The sequence below is a fragment of the Salmo salar genome, chromosome ssa27 (genome assembly GCF_905237065.1).
Source record: "Salmo salar chromosome ssa27, Ssal_v3.1, whole genome shotgun sequence".
Classification (NCBI taxonomy): Eukaryota; Metazoa; Chordata; class Actinopteri; order Salmoniformes; family Salmonidae; genus Salmo; species Salmo salar.
The window spans coordinates 27,122,041-27,141,304 of NC_059468.1; the positions used below are offsets into that span (position 1 = coordinate 27,122,041).

The 19,264-nt window shown below is 43.3% G+C and overlaps 1 protein-coding gene across 10 annotated transcripts in view; it reads left to right on the top strand.

Moving 5' to 3' along the window:
* Window positions 1-19,264, top strand: part of LOC106588837 (adhesion G protein-coupled receptor B2) — a 512,228-nt gene that overhangs the window by 1,520 nt on the left and 491,444 nt on the right. The window lies entirely within an intron of this gene.

The window sequence follows — 19,264 nt, forward strand, 5'->3', positions numbered from 1 at the left end:
TTGCGCATGCATGTGCGCGCATGCATGTGTGTGTGTGTTTGAAAAGCCGATTTATGGTCAATCTGGAGCCTGGTTTCCATCTCGGTTCAGCTATTACATTCACTCCTTGCCACTCCTGTCATCTGCCAAAGAGACTGGCCTTTCGGCAGTCTTCAAATATGAACATTCTATCAATAATGAGATCAGAGGATTTGATCCTGATTCGAAAACCCTCACAGCCATCATCCAATCGCGATGTTTATGCAAATTAGACGTATAGGAAAACGTTCTAACTTAATTCATGCATTTGATTGAAAAATTCATAACATTGTGCATTCTAACGTATTACATTTTATTGTAAACACAAACATTGGGTGCGAGGAGAACAGAAGATTCGCCTTCATTGCATTTTTACCACCAGCCAATGTGGTCACATCACACCAGAGAAGCTCTTGCCATTCAAACTTCCCCGCCAGTTCACTGTGTGAACGCTATTGCCTATTCTATTTTATATTTTTGAATTGCTCAAAATAAGTGACGAAACGATATGGCTGCTTCTGGGACACGCATTGAGCTAGGCTACTGGGTCAAGAGCTATAAGAGCAATAGAGAGATGGAAGAGAGAGAGAGAGAGAGGCTAGTGGAGATGCCAGCGAGATGCACGAATTGCGCAAGAAGGGAACAGTGAAGACAGAGATATGTAAATTATAAATTAATTCCTAGGCTGGGCTATTTAATCCACCATTCGTATGGTAGACTATATATTAGGCCTAGCCTACTACAGTGAATTTAGGCGACCACCACCTGTGCTATGCAAGCCAGAAACTAAACACAGCAAAAAAAGAAACGTCCTCTCACTGTCAACTGCTTTTGTTTTCAGCAAACTTAACATGGGTAAATATTTGTATGATCATAAGATTCAACAACTGAGACATACACTGAGCAAGTTCCACAGACATGTGACTAACATAAATGGAATAACATGTCCCTGAACAAAGGGGGGTCAAAATCATAAGTAACAGTCAGTATCTGGTGTGGCCACCAGCTGCATTAAGTACAGTGCATCTCCTCCTCATGGACTGCACCAGATTTTCCAGTTCTTGCTGTGAGATGTTACCCCACTCTTCCACCAAGGCACCTCCAAGTTCCCGGACATTTCTGGGGGGACTGGCCATAGCCCTCACCCTCTGATCCAACAAGTCCCAGATGTGCTCAATTGGATTGAGATGCGGGTTCTTCGCTGGCCATGGCAGAACACTGACATTCCTGTCTTGCAGGAAATCACGCACAGAACGAGCAGTATGGCTGGTGGCATTGTCATGCCAGGATGAGGGAGGAGGATGTCTTCCCTGTAACGCACAGCGTTGAGATTGCCTGCAATGACAACAAGCTCAGCCAGATGATGCTGTGACACACCGCCCCAGATCATGACTGACCCTCCACCTCCAAATCGATCCCGCTCCAGAGTACAGGCCTCGGTGTAACGCTCATTACTTCGACGATAAACGTGAATCCAACCATCACCCCTGGTGAGACAAAAACGCGACTCGTCAGTGAAGAGCACATTTTGCCAGTCCTATCTTGTCCAGCGATGGTGGGTTTGTGACCATAGGCGACGTTGTTGCCGGTGATGTCTGGTGAGGACCTGCCTTACAACAGGCCTACAAGCCTTCAGTCCAGCCTCTCTCAGCCTATTGCAGACAGTCTGAGCACTGATGGAGGGATTGTACGTTCCTGGTGTAACTCTGGCAGTTGTTGTCGCCATCCTGTACCTGTCCCGCAGGTATGGTCCCCGCGACGCCAATTGGCGACAGATTTTCATGGGAATATTCTAAAATCTGCATAAAAACAATATGCGCACATTCCCACCAGAGATGTTTCAATGAAATGGACTTGTTGCTGAAAAAAGCCTGTGCATGAGAATCTGCACATAAAAACACTTTTGCGGTTAAATTCCCATGTACTGAATTAGAAATACACGTTATTTAGGTTTCCATCGCATTTTCAACTCCATTGATGGTTTTGTCACAATAATTTTTTGCCTTTTAAGCTATAGCGAATGTGCCCACTCAGTCTTGGCATGTGTGTTCTATCCGACAGCTCGCAGATACAGCCCCTACACGATGAGATTATTATGGACACAAGATTGATTATTTTTATTTGACAAATGGCAGCCAAGCATCAATCATCATGTCACCAGAGTAAGACCCTCAATATTTATTAGAAAGGAGCATCAAGCTCATCACCGTGCACTTTCACCAACCTGTGAAGTTCATCATAACTTCGTTTATCTGTAGGCTAATAAAGTCAGTGCTTAATTTGTAAATCGGGAGATGGTGGAACAAAAAGTGAGTGGGAGAGGGGGGGGGTCACCTGGGGAGCTCTGAGGTACCAGAACGCATGAGAAAAAATAAATAACCTTTACAATAAAGCATTGCATGCATATCATAGCATTTGCATAGTGACAGAGCAGTAGAGTAGAGGCACTTACAGAATTTGCTTTTTGTAGCCTACGGTCAGGGAAAAATGTGGACTTTTATAAACGCATTTCCTGCAATTCTACATAATTTTACATGACTGGAGACTTTGGCAGAATCTGTTTTAACACCGCAGAAATGACCGAAATGACAGGCTACATTGACACTGACAACCTGAGAATGTGAGATCAATAAAAACAACCTTGTGTGGAGACATATTGTAGGCTACAATATGAGGAGGAAATTATAGTCCTAAAAAATGATTTCCAGTTTCACTGACTCACCCATTGTTGTGCAGCTTAATCACTAGGTGATGGCTCATGCATTTTCCCTCTCTCTTGTTTTACTTTTGGAAAACAATATTTGGAAGTTGATAAAATATTTGGTAGCCTACAGCAGACAGATTAGAGTATTCTCTTTTCAGCTCTTTTCAGTCATTTGATTTCCAACCTGTGTTTTCCCCAGGCAGGTCACCCTTGATACAAGTCAGTATTCGACATCCATCCATGTCTGAGGTCAGGAGATGACGGGTAACTGGCCACTAGGGGCAACAGTGAGCACTTTTACCTTCAAGTAGGTTTCAGTTTAGCTAGGGTGTTGTGGATGGTGCATCTGATTCCAAAGGTTACAGTAAAATAAAGTGGTTTTGATATTTTTGTTTTAAGCCTATCCCAAACCTTACCCTTACCTGAACTATTCAGAGTTAGTGCCTAAACTTAACCTTAAACACATTTGGAACAACTTCAAAATGTGAAATTTGAGAAACATGGATGAACGTCTAATTCTTATGTGAGACTTTGAGAGCTTGTAGCTTTTCCGCGATTGTATTTGAAATATTTGAAAGGCCTGTTTTGTCTGAATGCTGTTCACTGACAGATTTGCCTGTCAGTCCAGACTGTAGTCAATGCCTTGTTATTGTGTTACACACAATCCACAGCTGGGCAATTTTTAAAAGAAGCTATTATTCCTCTGTGGCTAAATAATAGTCATGCTCATGGTGTAGTAGGCTATTCTGAAGTATTCCTTTCTTTCTGAATAGACAACAGTAATTCTATAACTTTGGCAAATTTATTTCAATTTATCAGGGGTGCTGCAGATCCTACAGAACCCTTAGCGTGGCTATGAATCTATAAGGAAATAATTGATGAAGTGCAACACTGGAGAGATGAGAGTTGCAGGCTCATATCTATCACAGCAGAGAGAGGAAGAGATCATAGAAAGTGAATGTCATTCTAGTTCTGTGAGAGATACAGGCACTCTTCTCACACAGCCACTGCAACGCTTTGGTCTCAAACATAGGTTATAATGTTGTACAAACCATAAGCCAGGGCCAGCCAAACCAGAATCAACTCTTAGAATATCAGGCCTGGGATGAAAATCGACTTTTTCACATTACATTCTGCACTGAATAAACTGCATGCTTTCCAGAGTTGTAGTGGGAGTGGGAGGACCACACAACCTATCATTGCATGACTCCAAGTTTACTTCGATATGATGGTTATTATACACTGTATCAATATTTGCGCATAAAGGCGTTACCACCAGCATTTCTTACATAATACATTTTACCAACACCAAAAGACCCCACCTTGTCTTGCATATTTTATTTTGTTGACATTTTGAAAGGTTAATGACAACTTTGCTGTTTCCATCAGGCTTCTCGTGACATTTTTTATCCAACGTACTTTACTCGCATAAAAAGGTTGGATGGAAACCTGCTTAGAGACAAAAAATGTTTTGTTTGACACAAGTTTTGTGCCATTAACCACATTTCCATCCACAGTTTTTATGCAAGTAAAGTCATACCTTTTAAAAAACAAATCTGATGGAATGAAAGTTTCAATACAATTTTACAATTTTATAAATGGTGACAGATAATTTGTTAATTCTACATGGTGGGATCCTTTTGTGTAGCTAAAATTAATTATGCGAGAAATGGCAGTGGAAACGCCTTCATGCTCAAATATTGATATAATAAACATCATATCGAAGTAAACTTGGAGTCACACGATGATATGACTTGGGAAATCATGCAGTTTGTTAGGCTACAGATTAAATAAATTATGCATGGTGATGAGCTTGATGCTTCTTTTCAACAGTGGTGGAAAAGTACCTAATTGTCATACTTGAAAGAAAGTAAAGGTATTCTAATAGAAAATGACTCAAGTAAAACTGAAAGTAAGTTTCTTTATGCAGATTTTTGAATATTCACATGAATATTTGGCATCCATTGGATGTATACATAGCTAATTAATTGGGGAAAAAATTAAGAATTACAAGGGGCAGTTTGTAAAAACGAATGTCCATTCATAAAGTTTATTAAAGTAGCCTGTCTGGACTCCATCTCTGGACTCCATCTCTAAAAGGCAGTGTAGCACTTATTTCTCAATGCCAGAAACACATAATAATAACACTCCCAAATTACGTTTTTCTAAATCAATTGTTATGATATTGTAATGTTGTTCTTAAAGGTTGAGTTTGAGGTTCTCTCCAAATCAGCTCTAACTTCGGAAACAATCCCATAACGCCCTGTGGTCAGCGTCACACGGTGTATGAAAAACATATAAAAAGTGCGATAAATTTGTGAAAATGAGGCGGGCGAATTGGGCGTCTACTCGTCAATCTGTGCAGCACATTTCATCCCTGAGAACTTCCACGGCTGTCAACAATGGAAGGAGGGCTTCAGCAAGAAGATGATTCTCAAAGTGAATGCTGGCCAAATCATTAACATGTCTTGTAAAACATCTCAAACAACCAGCAGCACCATTGGAGACCGCAAGCATTATCACTGGCATGGAAGTAAACAGGTAAAAAGTGAAAGAGATAGCTACCATATTAAGCTCACGTCTTACATCTAAATAACACTGAGAAAACTAACCAAATGTACTCATGTCTGCCAGCTGTTAGTAGCTAACTGCTGATGGTGTCATAGATGGTACAAGCCTATGGGAAAACCTTGTTTTCAAGGTGTTTGTGGGGGCTCTGCGTTGCGGTTATTCGATCATTCTGTGGCTCTGGGGGAGTTTTCTATACAGTCTGCCGAGTATGGGCTAAACTGAAATCTAATTGTGGATTGGGTGACATTCTGGAGAAGCTCAGGAGCAATGCTTGCTTTGAAATGGTGGATTGTAGATTTTGGTCAATAGGAAAGTTTATTTTTGGATCTGATGATTAATGTGGTCTTGTTGAAGAGACAGAAGATAACGTTACCTTGCTATAGCTAGCTATCCTCTTCCTCCATTTCTGAATGAATTTGTGGATTTATTTTTCTTGCTGGCAAAATAAGTGAGCTAGCTTTTGTTTGTATATTGCCATATGTCAATATCATAGCCAATTTTGTCACTGAAATGGGCTAGTAAATATCCTAAATCTAGCCAGTTAGACAGTGATAGCCACAAGCTAAAACCGGGGAGAGAGGGAGGAGAGAATTCACATTCTGTTTCATTTACTGCTGGAAACTTGATGAAATTAGATTTCTATTCTATAAAGATTGTAATTGTGTCAACATGTTGTGAGCATTGTTTATTGTTGCTCTCAAAATTCTAATTATATATCTTGCCAAATTTGCACGCACCCTACGTTCCATAATGTTCTCACAGAAAATATGAATGTTGCTTTCAACTACCAATAAGCAACTGCGTTGTAAATCCGGCTGCATATTGAATGTTGAGATTCCTGAAAGGCCAGTCGCTTTGGCAAATGACAGGAATGGCAAGGAGTGGAATGTTAGCTAAAAAGACTGGTACCCAGACAAGTCTGCAGTGGCCGTACAGCATATAGTATTTACAGAACTGCGGCTTCTGCAGACGTCAGAGCATTCATACTTCTTGCGCTTCTGGGAGCAGAGCAGAGCGGAGTGTGTCATATACATCCAATAAATAAGTTTGCACAAGTTAGAAACGCACAACTTGCAGTGATTCAGGGCTAAAAGAAAAGACAAGACCTTAACTCTTTTGAAATGTTGGAGTTGGTTTCCCGGTTCTTGACATAGGAGCTCTGCCAAAATTTCACAAAGTAAAAAAGCAGCACCGTTTTCCCACCTGCATGTCATATTTGTTTTTGCTTTACTGAGCTTGTCCCGCAACTGCCTCCACTTCTTGTGGCAAGCTTCCCCTTCCATAGATACGGTACAGAGGTCAATGGAACTCGACTTACGCAATGGAAATGCCATGGAAATGCGTGGGGGAAAGAGGCCGCGGGGGAAAGATCACAAATTGCCTAATTACCCCCCAGCAAAATAAGCCTTCATTTACATATTTACATGTGTATTTCACACTATTTTGAATAAAAAAATTGGATTGTAAATCTTGTATGGATGTCAAACCCATATATGTTCATGTCATTTTCATCAATCAACTGCATTACAGTTAAACATGACTTTGACTACCACCTGTATGCTTGCTATGCTACCATCTTATACCAACAATAGTTAGCATTTAGCAGTCACTTTTTCTAAACCTGAAAAGGGACAACTTCTAAATGTTATGCAGCAAAATATATCCAAATCGGACAGTAGTCACCACATTGTGGGCCTGTTACAATACATCAATCATGACAGACTAAGGAATATCCACTTTGTTAGATCAGATTTGTTGAATGTGCACCAACTCAGCGTCCCCCAAGGTCTGCGTTCTATTGACCTCTTTACTGCATCTATCCCCATTACCCCCCGATCTCTTTCCAGGAGTTCAAACACATTTTTGTGTCTTAGAAATCCCTACACGAGGTATCATAAAGGTATGTATTTACAAACTTGTTCTCATAGCCTTTTGTAAAAGTTCTCCGTGTTTGTTTTAAAGGAAGTTGTCAAGGAAGTTTATAACGGATGTACCACCCCCACCTACCGTCAAGCTATGATGTCTATTATGTCAATGCGGAGATATACAGAGCTATGTGGACCCCTCTGCATTGTTGCAGCATTTGGGAGGAGCAAGGCATCGCCGTATGGGGCCTCCTCACCGCATTGCCAGATCAAGCATAAGTCACGTTTAGTGTATTCTCTTGTGGAATGCTAACGAAGGATGTGTCATTCCTTCGGTCCAATAGTCCCAGTCAGTATGAAATAGAACGCTGGTTACACAATTGGCTCATAGTAAAAACTTTACCATTTTTAAATGCAGATTTCTTGTTGTCTGCTTGTTGTAGTCAATTACAAAACTACATTTAAGAAAAGTGCAACATGTCTAAAGATTACTTCAACATGTCTGCTCCCAAACATTCTCACTACTTCAAAATACATAATAACGTAGGGCTTCCCTCAAGCCCCTTTTCATGATGGCGCTAACAGCCACGTAAGTGAGTGTTGGCTAGTTACCAACCGGAACATTAAGCTAGCCAAGACCAACAACACAAACAAATGGACTATAAAGTTACAATTAGTGAGTGGAGTTACAAACAGACTTTACAAAACAAGTTAATTGTCTTACCTGTGATTAATGTTTTCCACACACATAGCTATGTGTTTCCTACTTGGACACTGGGTTCCCACAATTTCCAACTTTTTCAAACCGAATAGCCTGCACTTCAGCCACAGGGATCTTCTCGCAGGCTCTATTTCCCTACGTGGGAGCATTGCGAATCGTAGGTCGAGATTTTTGACCTGGTTACATTGAACATCACAGCAGCTTTTCAGCTGGTTTTGACATTTCTGTATAACAAAAAATCAACAACAAAGTTGTCCCCCTTTTACAATGGGGGACAATAGGAAAGAATATTTGTTTTCCCCAATTTATGGCGTGGTTGAGGGGTATTCCTTCATATAACATGAATACTGATGTGGAGTATGGGGTGTCATTTTTAGACTGAATGATTTCATGAATCGCCAGCACAGTAGACTACACTAGACCACTATAGTAATGACTGCTCATAGTAATGGTTGGAACGGAGTCAATGGAATGGTGTCAAACACATCACACACATGGTTACCATGTGTTTGATGCCATTCCATTTACTCCATTTCAGCCAATGGAGGCTGCAGAGTGGAGAATGGCTCACAATAATGTCCGGAACAGAGTAAATGGAATGGCATCAAACACATGGAAACCATTTTATCATTCCACCTATTCCAGTTATTATCACGAGCCCATTCTCCCTAATTAAGATGACACCAACATCCTGTGATTTCAGCCGTTATTATGAGCCAACCTCCCCCACCAGACTTCTGTGGTAGGCTACTGTAAACCATTGCATCTTGGGAGGTGTTATAGGACTTTGCTTTGGCGCCCGCTGTAGACTTGCCTTGACAGCAGTTAAATAAATGCCTGCTTCAGCAGTTGATTTTTTGCAACTTTTTTTTGTCTCACTACAATTTTTCCCAAAACGACGGCATGACGGTGCTGGTCCCAAGGTACGTTGCTTGCCGTTACCGACGCAAGCAGGTGGCTCCCGTGACGCTGAACGGTGCTGACAAACGGGACGCGGTGGCGGCAATGTGAGGAGCCTCAGAGCGCTCGCTCTCCTTCTCCCATCTGTTGAAAGTGCCTCTTCTTGTGTTCCTCCACATACGCACTGCCTAAAAACTATTTCCGTTTGTTTTTTAGCACATCCGTTGAATAATATAACGTAACACAAGACTTGCCTCAACCTCATTTATTCTATTCAAAACAGCATTAGGCCTGCATGCCATCTGTGTGGTAAATAGGGAGACTGGAATATTATATCCTCTGTCTTGTATGAGGGATTGACGTGCTGTTCGTGTGCCTTGGTGTCCAGAGAAGAAAGCTGTTGGCCCTCCTTCACTACTACGTGTGTGTGTGTGTGTGTGTGTGTGTGTGTGTGTGTGTGTGTGTGTGTGTGTGTGTGTGTGTGTGTGTGTGTGTGTGTGTGTGTGGTGCATATGGTCCAGTGGCCAGGCAACAGCTTGGTCTTCCCTGGATCAGTGCACCCTGGCCAGGCCACTGTTCCACCATCACCCCCCTCCTCTATCCATCTCCTGGCTCCTTCCACCCATCCTTCACTCTCTTCTTTTCCTCCATCTCCCCATCCCTTAGTCCTTCACCCCTCAATCTTCCTTAACCCCCCCATTCAACTTTGAGCGAGGCTTAGTGCGTTGTCAACACTCCAAACAAAGTTAATCCACTTGCTGACTTACCCAAAACTCTAAACTCCTATTATGCTCTGCGACCCAACTTCACCCAAGGCTCAACATTGCTTCAGGAAAGATGGCTGCCTAAAATACTAGGATGGCAGCAAATGTAGGTAATTATAACTTCATAATGAATCAACCCAAAAATGTGCATTTGAAAGGAAAGTGTTAGTTAATGAAGAGACAAACGATTACCGTAATTTCCGGACTATTAAGCGCACCTGAATATAAGCCGCACCCACTGAAATTTAAAAAAAGTATTATTTTGAACATAAATAAGCCGCACATGTCTATAAGCCACAGGTGCCTACCGGTACATTGAAACAAATGAACTTTACACAGGCTTTAACGAAACACGGCTTGTAACAAAAATAAATAGGCTTTAACGAAACACGGCTTGTAACAAAAATAATTAGGCTTTAACGAAACACGGCTTGTAACAAAAATAAATAATTAGCAGTAAACAGTAGCCTACCAAGAAAGTCATTGGTCACCATCTTCCTTCTCCTGTGCACTAAAACCATCTCCTTTGGTGTCGGAGTTGAATAGCCTCAGAATTGCTTCATCCGATATTGGATCGTTTTCATTGTCGCTCTCGTCACTTTCATCCGGAGGCAAATCCCCCGCTGAGCCCTCTTCAACATGCAGCAGTCCAGCCTTTCGAAACCCGTTGATGATAGTGGATTTTTTGACAATGCTCCACGTTGTCAGGACCCACTGGCAGACTTGACCATAAGTTGCTCTTCGCATGCGGCCCGTTTTAGTGAAGGATTTCTCCCCACTTGTCATCCAAGCCTCCCGCTGAACACGGAGCGCCACCTTAAATGCACGATTTACACTGATGTCGAGTGGCTGCAAATACTTTGTTGTACCCCCAGGAATCAGGGTGACAAAATGACTCCCGTAATCAGAATGATGGGAAGTTTGAGAGCGCTCGATTTAATCTAAACAGTAAACAAAAAAGATGTTTGATCTTAACCCGTTCGGCAATTTCATTGGTCTAATGAAAGCTTCATGCCGCCAAAAAACTGAGCACGTCACAGAATGTGTTTTTTTGGAGAGAAAAAAATTGAAAGCGGGAAAAATCCATATATTAGCCGCGTCTTTGTTTAAGCCGCGACGTTCAAAGCGTGGGAAAAAAGTTGCGGTTTATAGTCCGGAATTTACGGTATGTATATTTTTTTTGTCATGAAGTTGATTTGTGAAATTCGCTATTTAACAAGCTAGCTGAATAGCTAACAGCCAGCTGGCTATACATTTAGCATGCTGTATGGGCATTTGACATTTGCATGAATTGTAATTTGTGTTCTTTAATGTTTTAGGGACTCCTGAACCAGCAAACTAGGCAGTCATCTTGTGAAACCCAGTGGATGTACAGAATCTAGTTAAAGGTAGACTCAGCGAAATGACGTAGCCAAGAGCAGCGCAGGAGATATTGAGATGAGCGAGATGCAACACTTCGCTATCACACAGTCACGCACAGTATCTGCGCGTGTGCACGGATTCACTTCACACTGTGTACTGCTTGGTAGCCAGGGAACCAAAACATCGGAGAAGTTGAGCCTTGTGCTTCCACACTCTTAGTTGTTGCGGAAATTGCCTTGTCATTGTTCTTTATTGTAGTAACATTAATGCATATATTTTCATGCAATGCAGCTGAAGTAACATAGCAAACAATTTTCTTGATTATTTTGTAGTGGTACACTCTCAGAAAAAAAGGTGCCATCTAGAACCTAACAGGGTTCTTTGGCTGTCCCCATAGGTTAAAGGACCCTATTTTGGTTCCAAGTAGAACCCTTTTGATTTCAAAGGGTTCTACATGGAACCCAAAAGAGTTCTACTTGGAACCAAAAAGGGTTCTACCTTGAACCAAAAATGGTAATCGTATGGGCACAGCCGAAGAACCATTTTGGAATGATTTTTTCTAAGAGATGTGGTGCAGGATAAAATGACTTGTTTTTCTATGGATTTGTAGCTATGTAGCTGATCTGTGTATGGAAGTATGAACCCTAAAACGTTTGGTAAAAATATTAGTCCAGATAAGCCATTTCAATTGTTCTACAATGCTTCCACTGGTTAATTATTTTGCATAAACTGTCAAACTGCTACTGTATTATGGAATGAAAGTCCTGCTTCAGTAGCATACTACTCCACATTGAACCACAGCCAGAGGATTGGTACATTATGATCACATAGTTGTTTTGCTGTTCTCATTTGTTCATATGGAAAATACGTATTTGTTGCATGAGAAATATAAGGAAATCTATTACTTCCGCCAGCACAGGCAATGTTGTCAATGAATTGCATGGTAGGCTATCTGTTGGCGGCTTCAGATGTGAGCGGCTGATGTAGTGATGTCCCATTCCCTAGGGTTATTTACCTCTCCCTACCACTAGTTGCTCTGATTTCAAGTGCCACTCGCCACTGAGGAACTCTTAAAAAGAAGGAGGGCTAAGGGGGGGTATTGGGATTGGATGTCCCTCCTTTCTCCTTTCTCTGTCCCTCCCTGACTGTGTTCAACATTGCGTGTGTGTGTGTACGTGTGTACGGATGTGTGTGTGTGGCCATGTCTGAGCTCTCTCTCTGCTGTGTTAAGGCTGATATTTTAATTCTGTCTGGGCAGGGCTGTCAGGAGGGATCTGATTGGCTGGCTGGGTCCTACTGAGCAACACACACAGACCAACAGGCTTAACAGACTCATCATTGCATCTACAGGCTCCCCTGTCAGAACCCCTCTCATCAGAACACACACTACAGTATTCCACCACTACCACATCCTCAGAGAGGGAGAGATGGGAGAGGGCGGGAGGGAGGGAGTGGGGGAGAGATAAGAGAGGGAGAGGGAGGGAGGGAGGGCGGGAGGGAGGGAGAGATGGGAGAGAGAGAGAGAGGATGGCAGAAACTACGAACACAGTAGCATGACAGAGCTGTAAAGAGAACAGGATATGGAGAGACCAAAAAATGAGATGGATTGGTAGGGGGGACAGAGACAGAGAGAAAGACAAATCAAAAAATAGAGAGAGTGAGAAAGAGAGGGAAAGAGAGAAAGTGATTGTGTATTCATCACAGGAGGCTGCTGATGGGAGGATGACTCATAATAAGGTCTGGAATGGAGTGAATTGAATATTATCAAACATGTGGAAACCATGGAAATTATGTGTTTCATGTGTTTCGTACCATTCAGTTTATTCCGTTCCAGCCATTACTATGAGCCCATCCTCCCAAATTAAAATGCCACCAGCTGCCTGTTGTATGCATGTGCTTGGCTCACTGACTCTCCTCTCTTCTGTGTTTTACGTTACGTAACCATGGCGGAGAGGAGTCTCCCTCCGTTGCCATGCTGCATTTAGAGCCACAGATGCCTTTGTCGCCAGGGTGGATTCCACTTGGCTCGTTCCGGGGTGACTGTATCAATATTTGCTGTGGGTGCCATCTTGGTTTGGAGCGATCTGTGAGCATGACTGGGCCAGAGTGGGGGTGAGGGCAGAGTGAAGCTAGCAGGAAGCACAACCAGAGCCCCAGACCTGCTTCTGCAATTAATTATGCCTTTTGGCAATGAACTCAAAGGATGGGCCTCTTTGGGAATAGATAACGGAAAAAACTAACAAAACAAATTGCCCAGAATGGCTGAGATAATGCACATCTCTGATTCCTATTGATGGCATGGCAATTAGGAACTGCCACAACACAACCACAGAGAATAGTTAATTTGATGTGTTTCTTGATGGCTTTCTCTCTCTAACCACAACAAAGATAGTCTAGACCATGGTTGTCACGATGTGTGTGTGTGTGTGTGTGTGTGTCTGTCTGTCCATGGTTGCTTTATACTTAGCCTAGCAATGCGTCTGTGAGTGTCTGAGTGTATCCTTTAGGCCCATTGCCTGTTCCTAACCCAGCTGTCTATAAGTCTCTACGTCTGAGTGTATCCTTTAGGCCCATTCCCTATTCCTAACCCAGCTGTCTGTTCCTAACCCAGCTGTCTATAAGTCCCTATGTCTGAGTGGGTCATTTAAGCCCATTCCATGTTCCTAACCCAGCTGTCTATAAGTCTCTATGTCTGAGTGGGTCATTTAAGCCCATTCCTTGTTCTTAACCCAGCTGTCTATAAGTCTCTATGTCTGAGTGGGTCATTTAGGCCCATTCCTTGTTCCTAACCCAGCTGTCTATAAGTCTCTATGTCTGAGTGGGACATTTAGGCCCATTCCATGATCCTAACCCAGCTGTGTGTCTGATTGTGTGCTTATGTGTGTCCAATATTCCCTTGTTCCTAACCAGTTTATTGCCGTCACCTCCTGTCATCGTCCTCTGGTGTGTGTGTGTGTGTGTGTGTGTGTGTGTGTGTGTGTGTGTGTGTGTGTGTGTGTGTGTGTGTGTGTGTGTGTGTGTCTTTGTGTAGTTGACAGCGATGGTGTGTGTCTGGTCTCCCACTCTGTCATAACAGCGATATTTTGCGTTCATGTAATGTCTTTCATTATATCCAGCCCACAGAGAAAGGGGCAGAGTAAAACCTTAAAGGTAGTATTGATTCTGTGTGTGTAAGCGCTGATATTATACCGTATTACAGAGGGACCCACGAGGATAGTCGCCTTTTTCATGATGACTTTATCTGTGTCGGTTGATGTGTCTCAACTCTCAGGGCGACACACACACACACTGGCTTGAACTCACACGCCACACACACACACACAGAGGCGCAAGCGCACACACTTACAGTCTCGAACACACACACACACTCACACAAAAGCTTGAATGCACACAAATACATGGTTTCGAATGTACACAGACACAATCTCACTCTTTCTCTCCGTCTCCTCTCTCTGCTTTGGTTTGACGCTCATACATGTCCTTTCATCTGATGCACTGACCAGACAAGCTTCATCAAATAACATTCCACAGTGGGATATCTATCAGACTGTTTTCTGATTTAGATCTGACATTTGAACTAAGGGCCGATCTTTATGGTGGTTTATTTTTGCATTTATGTTTGTGTGTGTGTGCATTTATATAGTGCTCAAAAAAATAAAGGGAACACTGAAACAACACATCCTAGATCTGAATGAAATAAATAATCTTATTAAATACTTTTTTCTTTACATAGTTGAATGTGCTGACAACAAAAATCACACAAAAATAATCAATGGAAATCCAATTTATGAACCCATGGAGGTCTGGATTTGGAGTCACACTCAAAATTAAAGTGGAAAACCACACTACTGGGTGATCCAACTTTGATGTAATGTCCTTAAAACAAGTCAAAATGAGGCTCAGTAGTGTGTGTGGCCTCCACGTGCCTGTATGACCTCCCTACAACGCCTGGGCATGCTCCTGATGAGGTGGCGGATGGTCTCCTGAGGGATCTCCTCCCAGACCTGGACTAAAGCATCCACCAACTCCTGGACAGTCTGTGGTGCAACGTGGCGTTGGTGGATGGAGCGAGACATGATGTCCCAGATGTGCTCAGTTGGATTCAGGTCTGGGGAATGGGTGGGCCAGTCCATAGCATCAATGCCTTCTTCTTGCAGGAACTGCTGACACACTCCAGCCACATGAGGTCTAGCATTGTCTTGCATTAGGAGGAACCCAGGGACAACCGCACCAGCATATGGTCTCACAAGGGGTCTGAGGATCTCATCTCGGTAGCTAATGGCAGTCACGCTACCTCTGGCGAGCACAAGGAGGGCTGTGCGGCCCCCCAAAGAAATGCCACCCCACACCATGACTGACCCACCTCCAAACTGGTCATGCTGGAGGATGTTGCAGGCAGCAGAACGTTCTCCACGGCGTCTCCAGACTCTGTCCCGTCTGTCACGTGCTCAGTGTGAACCTGCTTTCATCTGTGAAGAGCACAGGGCGCCAGTGGCGAATTTGCCAATCTTGGTGTTCTCTGGCAAATGCCAAACGTCCTGCACGGTGTTGGGCTGTAAGCACAACCCCCACCTGTGGACGTCGGGCCCTCATACCACCCTCATGGAGTCTGTTTCTGACCGTTTGAGCAGACACATGCACATTTGTGGCCTGCTGGAGGTCATTTTGCAGGGCTCTGGCAGTGCTTCTCCTGCTCCTCCTTGCACAAAGGCGGAGGTAGCGGTCCTGCTGCTGGGTTGTTGCCCTCCTACGGCCTCCTCCACGTCTCCTGATGTACTGGCCTGTCTCCTGGTAGCGCCTCCATGCTCTGGACACTACGCTGACAGACACAGCAAACCTTCTTGCCACAGCTCGCATTGATATGCCATCCTGGATGAGCTGCACTACCTGAGCCACTTGTGTGGGTTGTAGACTACGTCTCATGCTACCACTAGAGTGAAAGCACCGCCAGCATTCAAAAGTGACCAAAACATCAGCCAGGAAGCATAGGAACTGAGAAGTGGTCTGTGGTCCCCACCTGCAGAACCACTCCTTTATTGGGGGTGTCTTGCTAATTGCCTATAATTTCCACCTGTTGTCTATTCCATTTGCACAACAGCATGTGAAATGTATTGTCAATCAGTGTTTCTTCCTAAGTGGACAGTTTGATTTCACAGAAGTGTGATTGACTTGGAGTTACATTGTGTTGTTTAAGTGTTCCCTTTATTTTTTTGAGCAGTGTATATGTGTGTGTATGTGTGTGTGTTTAAATGTACAGTACCAGTCAAAAGTTTGAACACACCTACTCATTCAAGGGTTTTTATTTATTTGTACTATTTTCTACATCGTAGAATAATAGTGAAGACATCAACACGATGAAATAACACATATGGAATCATGTAGTAACCCAAAACATAAGGGTGGTATAGAGAAGATAGCCCTATTTGGTTAAAGACCAAGCTCATATTATGGCAAGAACAGCTCAAATAAGTTCCCTTTCTTTTCTAATGAAAACAGTATTGTCCAGTTGAAACATTATTGAATATTTATGATAAAAACACCCTAAGGATTGATTAGAAACATCGTTTGACATGTTTCTACGAACTCAAATGGAACTTTTTTGACTTTTCGTCGAGACTTTGTGCCCGCGCTATGTGCATTTGGATTACTGGACTAAACTCGCCAACAAAAAGGAGGTATTTGGACATAAAGATGAACTTTATCGAAAAAAACTAACATTTATTGTCTAACATGGAGACCTGGGAGTGCCATCAGATGAAGATCATCAAAGGTAAGTGATTCATTTTAATGCTATTTCTGACTTTTGTGACACCTCTCCTTGGTTGGAAAATGGCTGTATGGTTTTTGTGGCTAGGCGCTGACCTAACATAATCGCAGGGTGTGCTTTCACCGTAAAGCCTTTTTGAAATCGGACACTGTGGTTGGATTAATGAGAAGTTTATCTTTAATGGTCTATAATACTTGTATGTTTGTGGAATTTTAATTATGAGATTTCTGTTTGAATTTGGCGCCCTGCAATTTCACTGGCTGTAGGCCAGGTGTTCCGCTAGCGGAACCCCCTTCCCAGAAAGGTTAAGACATGAAAGTCAGTCAATGCGGAAAATTTCACAAACTTTTAAAGTTGCTTCAAGTGCAGTCGCAAAAACCATTAAGCGCTATGATGAAATTGCCTCTCATGAGGCCCGCCACAGGAAAGGAAGACCCAGAGCTACCTCTTCTGCAGAGGATATGTTCATTAGTCAACTGCACCTCTTATTGCAGCCCAAATAAATGCTTCACAGACTTCAAGTAAGAGACACATCTCAACATCAACTGTTCAGAGGAGACTGCGTGAATCAGGTCTTCATGGTCGAATTGCTGCAACGAAACCACTAATAAAGGACACCAATAAGAAGAAGAGACTTGCTTGGGCCAAGAAACCCGAGCAATGGACATTAGACCGGTGGAAATCTGTCCTTTGGTCTGATTAGTCCAAATTTGAGATTTTTGTTTCCTTTTTTTTTTACTTTGTTTATTGGATTTTCAAAACCAGGATTTATAAAATAATTGCATTTGTAAGTTATTTGGTAGTAATATAAAACAACACATCAAATACATCAGTACAGCAAAACAAAGAGTGAGACAAACATACAAAAAAAACTAGATATATTTTGATACAGTTGATACAGGTCAACTAGCACAGATAATACAGTCCTTAACATCCGATTTGCCATGTATACACATACCAGGCCTCTTACATCACCGATATATAAATATCATCACTCTGGAACTGCAGGGAAATGTAGTCGTTTAACATAAGAAAAGAAGGGATTCCACATTGCATAGAATTTGTCTATAAACCCATTGAGTGTGTGTTTAATTTTTTCCAACTTTATGCAATTCAAAAAGTATTTAATCCAAAGAGCATGAGAAGGGGGTGCAGAGGATATCCATCTAAGTACAATGAATCGTCTCACTAACAAAGTGACAAAGGCAATTACATCCTTATTCATTTTGGTCAGTTGTAATGTGGTTAAGGAAACCCCAAATAATGCAATGAAAGGGTCTGGCTCGATCTGTGTGCCTCTTAATTCTGAGAGTGTGTTAGATATGTCTTTCCAGAAACAAACAAGAGATGGGCAACACCAAAACATGTCTACATGATTAGCAGGATACTGGTTACATCGTACACAATTAGGGTTCACACAATTTTGTGGGCCCTATGAATGAGTTGGCATTGAATGAGACTGTGCCGAGCGCAAATATAAGTACCCTTTTGAGGGGCCCTTCCCATAGATCATCAGATATTTCCTCACCCAGTTCCTCCTCCCATGAGGATTTGATATTGTTTAATGAGGTGGTTTGTAGTGAGCAAATTTGACTATAGATTATTGACACGGTGCCTTTCAGAGAAGGAAGTGGAATAAGGAATGTGTCACGATATCCTTAGATAGCAGGAAAGGGGTAGAGTCAAGCGCAGGAGACTGAGGTGCGTTGAACAGACGTTTAATAAACCACAGAGAAATATGCCGCAACAAGGCAGGGTGCACAGTCAAAATAGACAGGAGGACAGCTCCAAAAATCCAAACAGACGGGGCGCAGCCCGGCAACCCTAATGCCTAACAAAATACGCAGCCTAGCAGAACATAAGAAAATCCTGACTACCGCATAAAACATGACAAGCAACCATCCCGCACGAATCCCCAAACGAAACAGACAAACTAAATACCCCCCCACTAATGACTAACAAGGAACAGGTGCAGAACTAAACAGACATAACCAAAAGATACAGAAACATGGATCGGTGGCAGCTAGTAGGCCGGCGACGACGACCACCGAGCACCGCCCGACCGGGGAGAGGCGCCACCTTCTGTGGACATTGTGACAGTTCCCCCCGATGCGCGGCTCCCGCAGCGCGCCGACGCAGGCCTCAGGGACGACCCGGAGGGCGAGGCGCAGGGCGATCCTGATGGAGGCTGTGGAATTCCTGCAGCAGTGCTGGATCCAGAATGTCCCCCACCGGGACCCAGCACCTCTCCTCCGGGCCGTACCCCTCCCAGTCCACGAGGTACTGCAGGCCCCCCACCCGACGTCGGGAGTCCAAGATGGACCGGACTGTGTACGCCGGAGCCCCCCCGATGTCCGGGGGGGGGCGGAGGGACCTCCCCCACCTCAGCGTCCTGCAGCGGACCAACTACCACCAGCCTGAGGAGAGACACATGAAACGAGGGGTTAATACGGTAATATGAAGGAAGTTGTATTCTCCTCAGGACTTTGAACGGCCCCACAAATCGCGGACCCAGCTTCCGGCAGGGTAGGCGGAGGGACAGGTTCCGGGTCAAGAGCCAGACTCTGTCCCCCGGATTAAACACGGGAGCCT